The sequence below is a fragment of the Rattus norvegicus genome, chromosome 7 (assembly GCF_036323735.1).
Source record: "Rattus norvegicus strain BN/NHsdMcwi chromosome 7, GRCr8, whole genome shotgun sequence".
Lineage (NCBI taxonomy): Eukaryota > Metazoa > Chordata > Mammalia > Rodentia > Muridae > Rattus > Rattus norvegicus.
The window spans coordinates 110,146,671-110,165,490 of record NC_086025.1 but is presented as its reverse complement, the minus strand read 5'-3'; the positions used below and the strand labels follow the sequence as shown (position 1 = coordinate 110,165,490).

The following is an 18,820-nucleotide window of genomic DNA, read 5'->3' as shown; positions in this document are numbered from 1 at the left end:
TTTGTTTTGTTTCTTTGAGACAGTATTTCACTGTGTAGCCCCTGGCTGTCCTGAAACTCAGAGACCGACTGCCCCTGCCTCCTGAGTGCTGGGTTTAAAGGTCGGTGTCATGAACTGGCCTCTTTCAGAAGGAGTTAATTGTTATCCCTGACCTCCTCCTACCCCATATACATATATATATTTTCTTTCTCTGTTTGAGCAGGATCTCATGGTGTCACACTGTGATGTGCTTCATAGATAAGTCTACAGGTCTGGCTTTCCTTGTATGATTTGCTTTTTTTTTTCTTCTTCTTCTTTTTTTTTTCTGGAGCTGGGGACCGAACCCAGGGCCTTGCGTTTGCTAGCCAAGTACTCTACCGCTGAGCTAAATCCCCAACCCCTCCTTGTATGATTTGAATGCGCTCCTGAACCACTGAGGTCTCAATTCGTATTGATAAATCTTTCCATCAGTCTGTGCTTCATGGTTTCCAGCCTGGGCTGGAGCTCACTGTATAGACCAAACTGGGCTTGTACTTACAGAGTGAGTACCTCTTGCCTCTGGATCAGCCTCCTGAGCACCGGGATCAAGAGCATGCTACACCATGCCTGGCCTCACCCATGTATTTTAATTAACACCCATTTCACCAGTTGAAAGGATTGTCTTGTTTTTCCCATGCATTCTGTGATCTTTGTAACCCAACAACACTTTGTTGTGATTTACTAATTATAGAGGTTAAAGATTGGGCTTTGTTAGGGGCTGGAGAGATGGCTCAGTGGTTAAGAGCACTGGCTTCGGGGGCTGGGGATTTAGCTCAGTGGTAGAGCGCTTACCTAGGAAGCGCAAGACCCTGGGTTCGGTCCCCAGCTCCGAAAAAAAGAAAAAAAAAAAAAAAAGCACTGGCTTCTCTTCCAAAGGTCCTGAGTTCAAATCCCAGCAACCACATGGTGGCTCACAACCATCTGTGATGGGATCCTATGCCCTCTTCTGGTGTGTCTGAAGACAGTGACAGCGACAGTTTACTCACATAATACAATAAATAAATAAATAAACCTTAAAAAAAAAGTTGGGCTTTGTCATATACAGACACCACTAAATCTAGAGAAGGGTACCCATAATGCATGTAAGGGCTTAGACCGAGTTTCCACAGGCCCTGTGGGTGGGAGGAGAGGAGTGTGGGTAATGTGAGGTAGGATGAGGTAAGATGAGTACTTGACTCATCTCCAGGTAAAGTCTCCTGGCAAGGCTTTTTTTTTTTTTAATTTATTGTTATTGTACGAATGGGACTATATGGAAGTTCTTGTGCTGTGGGGTGTGGAGGTCAGAGGACAACTTTGTGGAGTTCCAGAGATATTTTTTACCCACTGAGCCCTCTCACCAGCTCCTGGAAAGACTTTTTATTTTAATGGATAACTTTGGGATCTGATTAGCATACTTGATCTTTCTAGGATATTGAAGTCAGTGGAGATCAGGACATGCCCTCCTCTGAGGTATTCCACGTCATGTAAAGCAGTGGTTTCTCAGACTGTTTGCCCCAAGAGACTCCATTTTGAGAATGAAGTCATGCCCTGCAGAAGTGCCGTCTGGTCACCCTCCTGTTCACTCACAGGGACCTGATGTCCATCCGAGGGATTGGGAATTGACCAGACTCCCTGACAGGCAGTGGGTAGGAAACAGTTACCTAGGTAAAAGGTAGTAAATACGTGGCTGGGTAATAAAGGTGGCAAACTTCCTCCTCCTGACATAGTCAAAGCCTGAGATCTTAAAACAAAGCCCCCGTAGGCCTCTTCTTCTTCCAGGAGACCCTAGTGTTGACTGGCTGGTTCAACAAGTTCAAGTCAGATTAGGCAATGCTTACACAACACTTGTTGGCCAAAGAGCCATCCTGTCTTTCTTCAAGCTGATCAACCCCAAATCAGGGGACAAAGACCCTTCAAAGACCTTTTTAAAAAAACACAGTCCTCAATGTAAGTAAAGAAATATATCTAATAAAAATTAAAAAAAAAAGACATTTCTACATCCAGAAAAAAACAAACAAACAAAACAAAACAAAACAAAACAAAAAACCCACAAAGCCCTCAAAGAAAAGCTGGGTGGTGGCTTCCTGAGCACCCCTGTTTGGTGGAGAGTCTTTCTCTCTGGGTGCCTGCTGTGTGTATGTCTTCTCAAGCGGAAAAGCTTTTTTTTCAACTCCTTTAGGAACTATCCCTGTTTGCTGTGTTCACAATCTGTCAACTGCTGCCCGTTATGCTGAGATTTTTTCCTTCCTTTTAATTCTTTAACCAGAAGACAAATGAATCTGACCAACACTCCAGTAACTCATGGTCTGCCTAAACCAAGCCTCTCCTTCCTTTTCTTTTCTTTTTAAAGGACATTTATTTATTTATTTATTTATTTATTTATTTATTTATTTATTTATTTATTTATGTTTCGTAGCTGAGGACAGAACCCAGGGCCTTGTGCTTGCTAGGCAAATGGTCTACCACTGAGCTAAATCCCCAACCCCTTATTTATTTATTATATATAAGTACACTGTCGCTGTCTTCAGACACACCAGAAGAAGGCATCAGATCTCCTTACAGATTGTTGTGAACCGTCATGCAGTTGCTGGGATTTGAACTCAGGACCTCTGGCAGAGCAGTCCAGGCTCTTAACCGCTGAGCCATCTCTCCAGCCCCTCTCCTTTCTTTCTATAGCTTTTATCACACTTCATGATTGGTCGGCTCTGCCTGTACACCCTGATGTTATGACAGCAGGAGCTCAGACAGCAGACTTGGAACGAAGTAAATCTGCTAATGTTAGTCTACCATTTCCCCCACAGGCTGGGCTCCAGTGTTACCACCTTTGCCCTCTTGTCTATCATAGCTCCCTCCCCACATTCGATTGGCTCGGGATGCGTAGTCTTATCTAGTGAATCTCCTGAGTCTTGAGATTGTCTCCTCTTGTGACCATGGGCTCTGTCACGAAGCCAACTACCTGTAACTTTTCAACCCTAAAACCACCTAGATGAGGAGATCCTGCCAGCATCAGCTGCGTGGCCCAGTGCCTCGGGCTTCTCTGTAATTCTCTGATGGATCGCAGTGCACCTCACGCTGAAGAGAGACCATAAGGATTTCAAGATTTATTTAGGGGGTTGTGGGGGAGGATTGTGAGAAGGGTGAGCAGAAGGAGGGGCAGTGAGCCACAAGTAAAGTGAATAAATGAAAACAAAGGGAAGAGGATAGAAAAATAAAAATTAATTAAAATAAAATATTCAGAAAGAAAAAGGAAAAAGATTTATTTAAAGCCCTTTTCCATCAGTGGTGACCAGAGGTCACCTGGAACCTAGGGCCTACTCACCCAGGGATACTATTTGGAACTAATGTTTTTTGGCACATTCCTTTGATTCTTGAGGCTGTGAGCCGTCTAGTTTCCTGTCTTGCCACACTGAGGGCAAGGAGTTTTAAGGGAGTGTTGATATTTTGGCATTTCCCCCTAATGAGCACTTTATGGACAGATAGAGCATTTATTTGTTATTCTGTTTCCTCTGGGCGTGGCGTGAGATCTAAAACTATCCCTTGGTCTCTCCTCTTCAAGATACAATAAACGCTTTGCTGCAGAAGGAAAAAAAAAACCAAACTATCCCTTGAGGTTGCCAAATTTCAACAGGCCTTTTTTTTTTTTATTATTTATTTAATGTATCACTGCTGTGGCACGTGCACACCTTCATGCCAGAAGAGGGGGCCAGATCTCCTTATAGATGGTCCTAAGCCACCATACGGGTGCTGGGAATTGAACTCTCTGGAAGAGCTAATGTAAGGAATATGACTTTATCACATGGCAATAGGAATGCTCAGAAAACATTATGTGGAACCAGCATATTAACTCAGTGTGTAAAAGGAACTGCTGGTCAAGCTTGACGACCTGAGCTCAGTTCATGGAACCTATGGCAGAAGGAGAGACCTGATGCCCCAAAGTTGCCCTCTAACCTCTGTGCTCACACACACACACACACACACACACACACACACGCACGCACACACACAAGATAGTTTTAATTTATTTAAAAAGTTGTGTGTGTGTGTGAATGTGTGTCCTGTGTGTGCAGATGCCTTCAGAGGCCAGAAAGGAGTGTTAGAGCCCCTGGAGACAGAGTTAGAGGTAGTTGCAGGCCACCAGACATAGGTGCTAGGAACCAAACCTGGATCCTGGGAGTACTAGGAAGTATGCTTAATGCTGACCTCAGGCCCCACACTTTTTTTTTTTAAGATTTATTTATTTTATGTATGAGAGCACACTGTAGCTGTCTTCAGACACACCAGAAGAGGGCATTGGATCCCGTTACAGATGGTTGATGAGCCACCATGTGGTTGCTGGGAATTGAACTCAGGACCTCTGGAAGAGCAGTCCGTGCTCTTAACCACTGAGCCATCTCTCCAGCCCCACAGATAGTTGTTTTAAAGATATAAAACATTATCTGGGTATAGTGGCATACACCTTGAATCCCAGCACTGGGGAGGCAAAGGCAGGCAGATCTCTGAGTCCGAGGCCAACCTGATCTACACAGCGAGTTCCAGGACTACACAGAGAAACTCTGTCTTGAAAAAACAAAATTAAAGAATAAATAAAGATATTGCATAAGCATATCTGCCACCCTTTTGAAAAACGCACCTTAGTCTTGGTTCGTGTTTATTTAACAGGAGACAGATACAAGTAGAACAAGAACAAATATAGGAAACATTTTTTCCTCCAAGTAAGAAAATAAGATCTATCCTGTCGCCAAATGCAGACGCGCAAACACTGAGAGAAGACGGAAGCAGGTGAAGCAGGACATTTCATAGTCTCATCCCCAGAGAGGAGGGTCCACACCGTGTTGTTAAGTCTCAGACCTGTGACAAAGGGCTGTACAGGAAAGCAAACGGTAGCCAAGCAGGGACGTCAGAAGGCGAAGGCATCACTGCCACTTTCTCTGGTCTTCACCTGCTCACTACTCCTTGTGCTCAGGGTTTATGACAAAATAAAATGGGACACGCTCGAGGGGAAGCGTGAACAATGGCCAAGAGACTTCTGTAGGGGAAGATACTCTCACAGGGTGAAACTGGACTGTGCTCGAAGGCCTCATTGTGAAAAAACCACCCTCAGGGGTGAGAACGGACAAGCCGGGGAAACCATTGCGCCCACAGATCTATTTAGGAAGGTTTTATACTACTTAAAGTCTACAGAACTTTCCTATGGAGCCTTCTCTACCCAGGTGATTGACAGGCCCTTTAGATTACCTGTTAAGGAAAGACACAAAGGTCTGAGGAGTTCTTTATCAGAAAGCCTCTGGCCAGACAGCAATCTTATCTTTCAGGAAGTTCAGAATATCACTTCTCTTCTTAGGTCCTGCAGTCTCAGTCCTGGCTTTATTAGCAGTTAATAATGAGGGGGAGTGTGTCCTCCTCAATGACTTTTAAACCTGCTAGTACACAGATGCCCACCTAAGGCTAAACTCTGTTCTAGCCCAACAGCACATGCTCCAGACTGACTATGGGGAACCCAGTGACGTTGTGGTGTCCTTTCACAACCAGTCCGTTAGGGTATTATTTTTTTTTTTTTTTTTTTTAAAGATTTATTTATTTATTCATTATATATAAGTACACTGTAGCTGTCCTCAGATACACCAGAAGAGGGCATCAGATCCCATTACAGATGGTTGTGAGCCACCATGTGGTTGCTGGGATTTGAACTCAGGACCTCTGGAAGAGCAGTCGGTGCTCTTAACCACTGAGCCATCTCTCCAGCCCAGGGTATTATTTTCTAGTTGGAAAAATAAATAAATAAAGCACCACCACCACCAAGCAACAACAATAACAACAACAACAAAAAAATAAAAAACAAAACAAAAAATCTTCCCCAGCAAACTGGCAAGGTGGCCCAATGGGTAGAGACTTGCTGCCCAGCCTGATGATCTGGAGTTCAATTTTTTGGGACCTACATGGTAGAAGGAGATGATACTCTCCTGAGAGTTGTTCTACATGTGCACCATGGCATGTGCGCGTGCGCGTGCGCACACACACACACACACACATGTATATCCTTCCTCACAAAATAAATAAGTAAATATAATAAAAATATCTTTATCAAGACATATCCACTCCCCGCTTATCCCTGTTCCCATCCCAAGAGAACCACAAAATCTGACTCACTTGAACCAGAGGAGAAAAATACCTCCCTCTGCCTCCCCAGGGCAGCTTCCTTCCCCCAAATCTACATCATGCTGGCATAGTGACTCCAGTTCTTGGTGGTTTGTCACTCAGCTTCTGGCTTCTGTGGGTACCAGGCATACACAAAGGGCATATACATACAAAATCAAATTTTTAAAAATCAAAAACGGAGGGCTGGAGAGATGGTTCAGTGGTTAAGAGCACTGTCTGCTCTTCCAGAGGTCCTGAGTTCAATTCCCAGCAACCACATGGTGGCTCACAACCATCTGTAATAAGATCTGGTGCCCTCTCTGGCCTACAGGCATACATGCAGGCAGAATGCTGTAAACATAACAAATAAATTTTTTTTTTTTTTAAAATTGGGCTGGAGAGATGGCTCAGTGGTTAAGAGCACTGTCTGCTCTTCCAGGTCCTGAGTTCAATTCCCAGCAACCACATGGTGGCTCACAACCATCTGTAAAGAGATCCGATGCCCTCTTCTGGTGTATCTGAAGACAGCTACAGGGTACTCATATATAATAAATGAATAAATAAATCTTTAAAAAAAAACTTTAAAAAAATAAAAAATAAAAATAAAAAAAATCAAGGGGCTGGGGATTTAGCTCAGTGGTAGAGCGCTTACCTAGGAAGCGCAAGGCCCTGGGTTCGGTCCCCAGCTCCGAAAAAAAGAACCAAAAAACAAAATAATAATAAAAAATAAAAAAAAAAATCAAAACCAGAGGGTGGTGGTGACTGTGGCGGTGACGGGCACACACCTTTAACCCCAGCATTCAGGAAGCAGAGGCAGGCAGATCTTTGTGAGTTTGAGGCCAGCCTGGTCTACAGAGTGAGTTCCAGGACATCCTGGATTACACAGAGAAACCTTATCTCAAAAAACAAATAAACAGGGTTGGGGATTTAGCTCAGTGGTAGAGCGCTTGCCTAGCAAGCCCAAGGCCCTGGGTTCGGTCCTCAGCTCCGGAAAACAAACAAAAACAAACAAAAGGACAGATTGGGCCAGGTATAGTACAGCGGTGCATATCTTCAATCCCAGCATTCAAGAGGCAGAGGTAGGTGGATCTCTGTGAATTCCCGGCCAGTAGAGCTACATAGTGAGATCCTACCTCAGACAAATAGCTAGATCAAGAACCCTAAAATCCCTTCCGTACTTTATTAAGACAGCTTTAGAGGTATTTGTTTTGTTGAAACAGGGTTTCTCTGTACAGCCCTAGCTCACAGAGCCCCAACCGCCTCTGCCTCCCGAGTGATGGGATTAAAGGCGTGGGCCACCAACACTCCACACTTTCAAGGTTTTTTTTAATAACTAAGCAGAGACCCTGAAAGCCAGAAAAGAGATAACGGATTCAGTTTATGGTCACACTAATCCGCTCTTCTGTCTCAGGAAATTCTAGAGCGCCATCTAGTGCCCACCCAGTTCAGTCTGCAGGCACTAACGGCCTCAGGTCAAAGAATTCTTTCCGGTTATTGATCAGCTGATATTTCTGCTGGCAGAGTCCAAAGCTTCTGAGACTCTTCTGGGGTCAAGTCCAGTCACCAAAGAGCGAAACCCTTGGAAGCAATAATGTCCTTTTTCTCGTATGAGGGAAGGCCGGCTCATATCTGACGACCTCACACAGTTGAATCTGAAAAAGGACAAATTCCAGGACCATAAGGACCCCAGCAAAGAAGGAAGTCCCCTCAGAGTAACTAGAGGCCCCGGGGTTGTGTGCGCTCTTCTACTTCCTCCCTAGATATTACAAGAATCAAAGTTACGTTCTTTCCTTTAAGATTTATTTTTAATTACCTATGTGTATTCATGTGCCAGCATGTGGGTGTCCCATCAGAGCAGGTGCCTACTGAAGCCAGAGGTTTGAAGCTGTAGTTACAAGTGATTGTAGGCTGCCCAGTGAGGGGGAGAATTGTAATTTGGTCCTCTGCATTAAGCAGAAAGCATTCTTTAAATGCTGAGCCATTTCTCCAGATCCCAAATTATATTCCTTATTAGTACAAGGATCAGGGTTTGTTTGTTTTTTCTGTCATGACCACCCTCTCTTGTCAACATTCCAGTACTCAGTCCTCCTCACTGGTACTGACGGCAAGCCTCAACCACCCACTCTGCGTGCCTCCTAACCTCTACAGTAGACGAATTTCTGTTATTCCCCTGTGGTCCTGTGTAACTGTCTCATTCCCCTCCTAGCTAGAGGCAGCATATCTAAACTTCAGATCCACTTAAGGTCTCTCTAGCTCTTGTTCCCTCCCTCATCCCCCTTTCAAGACAAGGTTGCACTGTGTAGCCTGGACGACTTGTAACTCATCATGTAGACCAGATTGGGCCTCAAGCTTGCCTCTGCCTCCCCAGTACTGGGATTCAAGTTCTATCCCAGGACAGTGCTTACCTCTCAAGAGTCAGATGGCTTCCACAGGGCCCCCAGAGTCTCAGCATGATGGACTTCCTCTTAGAGAGCAGGGTGCAGCTCTTCTTTTACAAACCTCGGAGCTCACCAGGTGGTGGCGGTACCAGACTTTAGTCCCAGCACTCGGGAGGCAGAGGCAGGGGGATTTCTGAGTTTGAGGCCAGCCTGGTCTACAGAGAGAGTTTCAGGATAGCCAGGCCTACACAGAGAAACCCTGTCTCAAAAGAGCAAAAAACAAAATAAAATAAAACAAGCCCCGGAGCTCACCAGATGCTAATCCTGAGGACTCTGCAGCTTTTCTGTGTGGAGAGTCTCCATGTCACCTGCAGTAATAGATGAGCCCTACGGGATGATCCTCTTTCCGAGGCTACTTCATTCACACACGGAAGTGGATTTATGCAGGTAGGACAGAGACTTTTTGAGAATACAACAGTGAATTTCACAAAGGTGATAAAACATGGGTGCTTTGTGGGTAATGGTATATCAGCCCCCAGAGAGAAGTCATTGCTCTCACTAGAGCTCTCCAGCTAGGGGCACGAATGAGACAGCATTTAGGCATGCTTCTGCCCATGCAGCCACCTGGAGAGAGGGGAGTTCTTCATTGCCCATAATACCCTCTTAAATATGCCCCTGAGATTCCAACCTTACTAGATGCCATCTGGATTCCAACTCGGGGAGCTCTTACACACTGCAAAGCCACCAAGAAGACTATTCTGACACTTCTCAGTGGAGCGCCCAGCAAATCAGCAGGCTGGACAGGCTGTTTGACTCCCATTACAAGCTGCCTTAGTTCCCAATCCTTCCTCTACAACACGTCCCACTCCCCAGGACTCTCTTGGGCTTTATATCAGGGTTTCAAAGCCACCCCAGAGGGATGGATAAACAAAGCCCAGCAACCTGCTGCTCCTGGAATCTCCCCAGTGAGAAGAAAGCCTTAACAGTTTCATCAAGCCATGAATTTGGGGACCCGGGCCCTCCAACTTCTAATTGAATTCCTCTTTACACGCCTATCAATCTCCCAGACCTGTGGTCTCTTTCTTTCTTTTCTTTTGATATTTTGTTTTTGTTTTTTGAGACAAGATTTCTCTGTGTGGACCAGACTGCTCTCAAACTCAGTGATCTGCCTGTCTCTGCCTCCTGAGAGCTGAGATTAAAGGTGCACATCACCACTGCCTGGCTAGTTCTTTCGTTCGTTCTTTCTTTCCTTCCTTCCTTCCTTCCTTTTTCTCTCTTTTTTTTCAAAGATTTATTCATTTATTATATATAAGTACACTGTAGCTATCTTCAGATACATCAGAAGAGGGCATCTGATCTCTTTATAGATAGTTGTGAGCCACCATGTGGTTGCTGGGAATTGAACTCATGACCTCTGGAAGAGCAGTTGGGTGCTCTTAACCGCTGAGCCATCTCTCCAGCCCCTTTCTCTCTTTTTTTTTATCCCATGTGCCTATGACACGCAACTCCTAAGACTCTGTTCTCTCCTTAACCTTGTGGAACCGGGGGACGGAAGTCAGGTCATCCGGCTTGGTGACAAAGCGCTTTTACCATTGGATCATCTTGCCAACCCTTCTGTCCCTCTTAATGTGTGTTCATTTTTTGTGTATGACTATTTTGCCTTTATGTATGTATGCATATCGTATGCGTGTCTGATGATGCCTGAGAGGTCAGAGGTAGGGGGATAGAATCCTCCCCTCCCCCGGGAACAGGAGTAACTGATGGTTGTGAGCCACCTTCTGGATCATGGATGCTAGAAACCAAAGCTGGGTCCTCTGCCTGAGCAGCAAATGCTCTTAACCGCTGAGCCGTCCCTCTAGCCCCACCTTGTGGTCTGATTCTAAAGTTGGTCCTTCATGTTGTCAACCTGAGGATCCCAGACCCTCAAGCCTTCTGTGGCCTATTCAGCATGAGGGAACCCTGCTGGAGGAAGACTGGCGAGTAAATTTAACACATATCACGTGTAAATGTCTCAAACGTCTAATAGCTCTAGAAAATACCTGAATCAGATAGATAGAAGCATCAGTAACACAGAGTGGGTCTGAGATATAACCACTGTCCTCAGAAAATACATGATTTCTTGTTTTGAGCTCCCTCAGTCCCAACTGTGTGAGAATGGCCTGGCTGTTTTTGCTTGATTTCTCCTCCCTCACTCTGTCCCCGCACCCACCTTTCTTTTACTTCCTTCTTCTGTACTTCCTCTCCCCAGTACCCTCTTTGAATTTTCTGAGGCAGGGCAGTCTCCTCCAATTTGTAGTGATCCTCCTGCCTCTGCCTCTGCAGTGCTAGGATTACAGGCTTTCCTCACTCTCAATATCCAGTCTGGCTTAACTTCCGGTGCCACACAGAGAATGTGAAACACTTTAATGAAGTATTATCCCCATGCGGCCCAGCACCTTCTGTTCTCTGGAAAGATGGAGAAGATTAATCTAATCCTTGAGAGGTTTCTCATTTGATTCAAGACTTGGCCCACGCTTCTTCCAACTGAACTTTTAAAATCCTCCACCACACCCAGTCCCTCAAAGCCCTTTACAGTAGGTCCTTGCTTCAGGCAGACCTCTTGCTAGATTCAACATGTCACTCTAGAGCAGGACAATCCCTGGCTAGTAGGACGAGCAGAACCCCATGGGGCTGACATCCTCTTGGGATTGCCCCTTATATCATCTTGGGGGACTGCATCTAGAGATAAAGGCCCCTTGAAGCTGCTTGGGCCAGACTTGATCTAGTCCTCATGTCTCCAATTGCAGTCAGCCACTATGGGCCTGTCACCACCGGTTCACCTGTCTGTCAGTAAGACCATACACCTGTCACTCTGAGATATGTCTGCTTCCTATTCCAGTGAGAGCCAGGTAAAACCTAGCCCTGAACACCACCAGTCCTTAACGGGTAGCCAAGATTCTTTCTCTCATCTTCGAAGTTCTAGGATATAATTCTACCAGGTTTCTCTTATTCCGGGGACATCCTGTCAGACCAAGCTCAGTTTAGGATATTTATCCTAGACCTACACTTTCAGAGAGACTTAGAATATGCCTGGATACCTTGAATCACAACGTTGTCTTTAATGACTCACCCCAGCACTGCTCCTCTCCTGGCTTAGTTTCCTCTCATCTTTACAATCATTCTCTTTAGACCTATCTGTCCTTCTGAAGTCCCACTGTGGTTTCATTTTTAACCATTGTGAGCCAGCCCGCGGTAGCATATAGCTCTAATTCCAGCTCTGAGAAGCTAAAGCTCAGGGGCTCGAAGTTAACTGGGCTACATACTAAGTTTGAGGCCAGCCTGGGTTACATGAGATCTTGCCTCACAATAACAAAGAAGGGAAGGAAAAGGGATGGGGATTTAGCTCAGTGGTAGAGCGCTTACCTAGGAAGCGCAAGGCCCTGGGTTCGGTCCCCAGCTCCGAAAAAAAGAACCAAAAAAAAAAAAAAAAAAAAAAGAAGGGAAGGAAAAAACAAACAACAAAACCCTGTTTTGCATTTCACCATCTCCCAGTTCTGTGGCCAGTCCCCACAGCTACTTATTTCTTGTCACTGTCTGTCGAAGGCCATGGTCTTCTTTTTTTTTTTTTTTTTTTGGTTCTTTTTTTTCGGAGCTGGGGACCGAACCCAGGGCCTTGCGCTTCCTAGGTAAGCGCTCTACCACTGAGCTAAATCCCCAGCCCCTATGGTCTTCTTAACTTGTTGCTTTCTGGTAGCTCCTACTCTCTGGCATTCTCTTCTTGCCCCTCTCATAACCTGATTCAACTGGATTCTTCCATTAAGCTTTGAATGGCATTGTCTCAGGGATACCAATTATTACCGCTACCACCAGTGCACAGTCTCTCCCCACTGCAGCTCTCTCGTCTCCATGTGATGTCATAATTCTGCTGTCCACTTATTATCATAACCACTTCCTCCCCTCAGGATGCTGCTCAAGCATTTTCCACCATAAAGAACTATGACCCTACGACCAACTGCTAAGCCATCTCCCCAGCCCTCCATAAAAGGAAAAGAGTTTGCTGCAGACAAACATGATCTCTATCTCCCACGTGTTGGGATTAAGGGTGGGTGACACTAGGCCCAGCTTTAATTTTCTTCAAAATTACATTTTATCTCGTATAGGGGAGTGTGTGTCATGGGGACTGAAGTTTGGGTCAACTTGTGGGTCCCAGAGATTGAACTCAAGTCCCTAGGCTTGGTGGGGAGTTTATCCACTGAGCCATCTCTCCAGTGTGCGTGCATTTATATGTCTCTGTTAGGTTTCAACTGCTGTGATAAAACACACCGACCAAGAGAAACTTGTGGTGGGGGGGAAGGGCTTATTTCACCTCCCAGCTTACAGTCCATCATCCCAGAGAAGTCAGGGCAAGAACCTGGAGGCAGGCACTAAGCAGAAGCTATGGAGGATTGGCTTGCTCAACCTGCTTTCTTACCTCCATTCAGAACCACCTACCCAGGATCACAACCAAGCAAAGTGAGTTGGCCCCTCCCACATCAATCAATCAAAGTGAGCTTGCCTCTCCCACACCAATCACAAAAATGTCCTACTGGCCAGTCTGGTGGGGGCATTTTCTGAACTGAAGTTCTTTCTCAGATGACTCTGACTTGTGTCAAGTTGGCAAAACACTTGCCAGCACATATATGGCAAGAGCTTTATCTAACAGGCCTTTCATTGATACAAATGTCCTGTCCCACTGTCAAATGTTAAGGAGGCCAAGTATGGTGGTGCAAACTTTTAAATCCCAGCACTCAGGAGGTAGAGGACTACAGATTGCAAATTCAAGGCCAGCCTGGGCTACACGGTAAGACCTAATTTTTTTTTAAGATCTATTTTATAGGGGTTGGGGATTTAGCTCAGTGGTAGAGCGCTTGCCTAGGAAGCTCAAGGCCCTGGGTTCGGTCCCCAGCTCCGAAAAAAAGAACCAAAAAAAAAAAAAAAAAAAAGATCTATTTTATATCCATGAGTACACTGTAGCTGTCTTCAGACACACCAGAAGAGGGCATCAGATCTCATTACAGATGGTTGTGAGCCACCATGTGGTTGCTGGGAATTGAACTCAGGACCTCTGGAAGAGCAGTCAGTGCTCCTAATAGCTAAACCATCCTTCAAGTTGTTGAACATAAATGTAAGGGCTCTATTCTCAACCCTCAGTTACATGGTTTGAGAATGAAACTGCTGACCCATATGATATCCTTATGCCAGTTTGAACACCTTCCTGACTTTCACAAAAGGATCTCATAGGGCTGGAGCATTTGCCACTCTTACAGAGGACCTGGGTTTGGCTCCGAGGACCATGTAGTAGCTCACAACAATCTGCAGTGTTCCCTTAGCCTTAGGTGAAGAGTTCCATTGTATATGTATCCATTGGGATTGAACTCCACACTCTGCATTTTCATTGGTTTGTGGTTGTGTGTAATGATCTCCATCCATTACAAGAAAATAAGTTTCCTTAAGGAGGGGTGAGGTCTACACTTACCTGGGTAGGCCCTGGAGAAGGCGGTCTGGGATTTTTTTGTTTCTTCTGGTTTTTGTTGTTTTAAGTAGAATTGGGGTTTAATGAATACTTTAAATATAAGCCCTACTAAGCGCAAAGGTTAAGAGAAGTAGGAAGGGGGCTGGAGAGATGGCTCAGCAGTTAAGAGCACCCGACTGGGCTGGAGAGATGGCTCAGTGGTTAAGAGCACCGACTGCTCTTCCTGAGGTCCTGAGTTCAAATCCCAGCAACCACATGGCGGCTCACAACCATCTGTAATGAGATCTGATGCCCTCTTCTGGTGTGTCTGAAGATAGCAACAGTGTACTCACATACAAAATAAATAAATAAATCTTTTTTAAAAAAAAAAGAGCACCCGACTACTCTTCCAGAGGTCCTGAGTTCAATTCCCAGCAACCACATGGTGGCTCACAACCATCTGTAATGAGATCCGATGCCCTCTTCTGGTGTGCCTGAAGACAGCTGGAGTGTACTTATATAATAAATGAATAAATCTTTAAAAAAAAAAAAAAGAGAAGCAGGAAGGATAAAAAGACACACCCGAGGACATGGGTGTGGGCTTCAAGATGGATTCAACCTGACTTGTACTCCTTGTACTGATCTTTCTAGGAATCCAATCTGTATCTAAACTTAGTGAGGCCCATCCCACGGCCTGGCAGTCTATTCTGGAGGTATTGCATATGCCCGGTGGGAAGGGCGTTGTGTTAGTCTAGCTAGGGTACAGGGTCCATTTACACTTAGTATAGCTAATAACTGGGAGAGCCCTCCCTGTGAGGATGTGTCCCTTACATCTGGTCTCCCGGTACTGTCTTGTATGCTGACTGGCTGTTTCCAACTCTGTGTTTTGCTTAGTTGTTTCTCTGTGAGGGAGGGTCTCGCCTATAGCTCCAGGGCCTGATGAGTGACAGGATTAGGAGAATGTGCCACACATCTGGTTCAACTGCACCATTTTAATTCTTTGTAGTTTTTTCTACATTTTAAAAGTTACTTTCGGGGTTGGGGATTTAGCTCAGTGGTAGAGCGCTTGCCTAGTAAGTGCAAGGCCCTGGGTTCGGTCCTCAGCTCCAAAAAAAAAAAAAAAAAAAAAAAAATGAAACTTCTGGACTAAACTTAACGTCTTAAGATAGATATGTATATGTGTGTGTGTGTGTGTGTGTGTGTGTGTGTGTGTGTGTGTGCGCGCGCGCGCGTGCGTGCGTATGTGTCAGGTTCTCTCTGAGTATTTCTGGTTAGCCTGTAATTCACTATGTAGACAGAGCTGGGCTTGAATTCTTGAATTCACAGACATCCACTTGCTTCTGTCTCCCAACTGCTGGGGTTCAAGCACTGTGCCACCATGCCCTGCAAAATATGATTTCTGTTCCTATTAATTCAACAATATACAGAAACTTTTCTCCTATAGGTCTCTATCTCATCGTTCTTTCATGACTGTCACACAGAGGCCAAAGAGATGACTCATGCCTTTGTAGGCACCAGGCAACAAATGTAGGAAATTTTTTTAAAAAGTGAAAAACTTAAAATATCCGTAACTTTCATACAAATAACAATTACATGTTAAATCATAAATCAATTACTGTTTTGTAGTATTTGTATTTTTCTGCTCAACACATTCTTTTTTATTTTTTGACTCTGTTTTTAGACAATGTTTCTCTGTGTAGCCCTGTCTGTCCTGGAACTCACTGTATAGACTACACTGGCCTTGAACTCAGAGATCTGGCTGCCTCTGTCTCCCAGTTGCTGGGATTAAAAGTGTGCCCCACCACTGCCTGGCTTATTATGTTGGGTTTTCAACATACGCAAAATCAGGTCAAGTAGTCGAAGACCTAGAACGTGTAAATTTCCAGTTTTAACAGGCATGGCCCTCATACTCTGCCAGGTTCCTTTGAGGAGAACGCCACCATCCACTGCGTTCTTTCATTCCTAAGTATTTGATAGCACAAGATAATTCTTTTACAAAGTCTGGTGGTGCATGCCTTTGATCCCAGCACTGAAGCAGAGACAGATCTCTGTGAGTCCTAAGCCAGCATGGTCTACATAGTGAGACCTTTCTCTAGCTCGCAAACAAACAAAAAAGATCAGCTTGGACTACAGGAGATTGTCTCACAACAACAACAACAACAACAACAACAACAACAACACAAACTGTACTATCTTTTTCTCGACTTTGTTTTATTTTATTTTATTTTATTTTTTTTTTTTTTGTTCTTTTTTTCGGAGCTGGGGACCGAACCCAGGGCCTTGCGCTTCCTAGGCAAGCGCTCTACCACTGAGCTACTTTGTTTTATTTTTGAGACAGGATCTCTCTATGCAGCCCTGGGTATCCTAGACCTGTGTAGATCAGATATGGCTTAAACAGAGACCCACTTGCCTCTGCCTTCCAGGTGCTGGGAATAAATCACTTTCAAAGTTTAGGGCAGTGGCTTAAAAAATATTCTGAATGTTGTGTGACTACCTGATGGCCATGCAGTCCACTCTTTCGTCTTACAAGGCAAACTTTGGACCCATTAGGCACTCCCCAAGCCCATCATTTCTGTCCTTCCTATACAGTTGTGTTTTGCTTTTGCCTTGCAGTGCTGGAGGCTGAACCCAGAGGCTTGCATGTTCTCTACACAAGTACTCTACCGCTGGGCTGCACCCCAGTCCTGCTCTTGCAGTTCGAATCAATGAGGAGAATAAAAAGAATTGCAGAGGAAAATATCCACAAAGGGCTAAGGACGATGTGCAGTGTAGTGCAGTACTCAGACTGCTTGTCTTTTTTTTTTTTTTTTTTTTTTCTTTTTTTCGGAGCTGGGGACCCGAACCCAGGGCCTTGCGGTTGCTAGGCAATTGCTCTACCACTGAGCTAAATCCCCAACCCCTTAGACTGCTTGTCTAACATATACAATGCCCCGAATTCAGTCCCGAGCACTGAAGAGACTGGCACAGTGGTCATCTGACGTCTTAGAACTCAGGGAAAGACAGGAGGCTCCTCAGATACAGGGTAAGTTTGAAGCCACCCTGGGCTTCTTGAAATCTTATCAAGGAGAGAAAGGGGGAAGGGAAAAAAAGAGAAGGGACCTACAGACAGGAGGGGTAGAGGGGAAAGGAAGGGAGAGAAAAAGACAATGAACACTAGATTCCCGACCCCGGAAGCTCTGTGAGCACTGTGGCAAATGGTTCCCTTGGAGGTAAGATGGGGTGGGCGTGGGGTGGGGGGCAAAGCAGCTATTTCTTGGAACTGCTAACATTCCACACCCCTTTTCTTCCAGCATCACAGAAATTGGGGAGGCCCTCAGAATTCAAGTGTGGTGACCCTTAAAGGATCGTCCAGTGTCTCCAAATCAGGTTGAGTCTCTGAGCAGGGTTGAAAGATTGTTAACATCTACGATTACATCAGAACCCGTAGCTACTGGAGGCTCAGTGGGCAGAGAATCCAGGAAGGCGAAGACATTAATGTTAGTCATTCTGTCCAAAAAAGACAAGCCTTACCTCTGCATCACAGGCTATCTCACATCTAGAAAAGAGGCTACCCGTGGATGGCCCTTTTCTGATTTCTAGGAACCAAGGGGACATGGTGGTGACACAGAAAACCTTGCAGTGTGGCTCAGCACTCAAGGGACTGCCTTCTGGGACAAGAAGTCCTGTGTCAGCAGCTACCCTCCTGTGGGGAGCCCTCCAACACTCTCCCAGCCCAGGGCAGGACTCAGAGACCTGGATGGTGGATTATCTGTCTCTCATGGATACCTATAGACTTGGTAGGCAGCCTTACTTCATCTTCGATCTGTTGTTTTCCACCCTGTGTTATTTTGACCCTTGCCCAGGTTTTTCTGTGGCAGGACAGGAAGGAACTAGAACTTCAAAGGGTAGTGGCTTCCTCAAATCACTCCTAGCACAGGCCGGCCAGGATCTGGAGGACCCACTCCCTTCTCTCCAGGAGACCATACAGATCTAAAGGGCCATGCTGCCCCGTGGTCCTTGGACATAGTGCTCCTTGCACAGATCCGCACGTGAGCATAAGGCAGAGGCTGTGGTCACTGCCTGAGGAAGCCAAGAAAGGGAGCCGGGAGGCAGCTCTACCATTGTCTAGCCTCAGGAAGCCAGAGGAGGGTGGGGCCCCAGGCAAGGGTGCTGACCAGGCACAAGGGCAGGGTACAAAGGGGAAGAAGGTCATTGGAACTAGAGTTCTGCAGAGTTCAACCTTAATAATAATACTGACCTCACTTGCTTTACTCCTGCGTATACCCTTACCTCTGCCGGCCCTTCAGTGCCTGCCAAGCCAAACCTGCTCCTCTGAACCAACACCTGAGCTACAGAAACCCTGAGATCAGTGCTCCCCCTGCTCAAGTGATCCTGATGAGGTATGGGACCCGGGGGGAAGGAAAACAAAGCCAGGTGGCCATATCTAGGACAGAAGTGTTAAGTTCAGAAAGATCATCTGGAAGAACCTGGGCAGCAAGGGTGGGAAGCCCCTTCTCCCACTCAACTCCTGTGAGAGTGAGGCTTCATGCTATTCTAAGCCACACCAGGACACACTTGGTGTCCTGCCTCCCCCACAGGCTTCTCTCCCCAGTCTGCCATAGGACAAAGAGAAGGCAGAAACCCAGGCTCTTGCCCTGGCCTGGCCTCCAAATCCTCATAGCCCTTTCCTGGTTCAAGGGATCTTTCCAGTTCTACCTGAGGCTTCAGCCCTTTGTGTGAGAGCCTTAGATCCGCTCAGCGTGCAGAAACAACCCTACAGGTGCCAGGGGGCAAAGGCCCAGTTGATTATAAGGAGACTCTGCCAGGAGTTTGGGTGGAAAACAGATACACTGTCTACCTG

The 18,820-nt window shown here is 45.7% G+C and overlaps 1 long non-coding RNA gene across 1 annotated transcript; it reads right to left on the bottom strand.

Annotated features, from left to right (window-relative positions):
* Positions 1-6,059: 6,059 nt before the first annotated feature.
* LOC134479929 (uncharacterized) lies at positions 6,060-11,982 on the bottom strand. The gene is made up of 2 exons (XR_010053861.1): positions 8,538-11,982; positions 6,060-7,784 (listed from the first exon to the last, which is right to left on the bottom strand). It is a non-coding gene; the product is annotated as an uncharacterized LOC134479929 (long non-coding RNA).
* Positions 11,983-18,820: the final 6,838 nt, after the last annotated feature.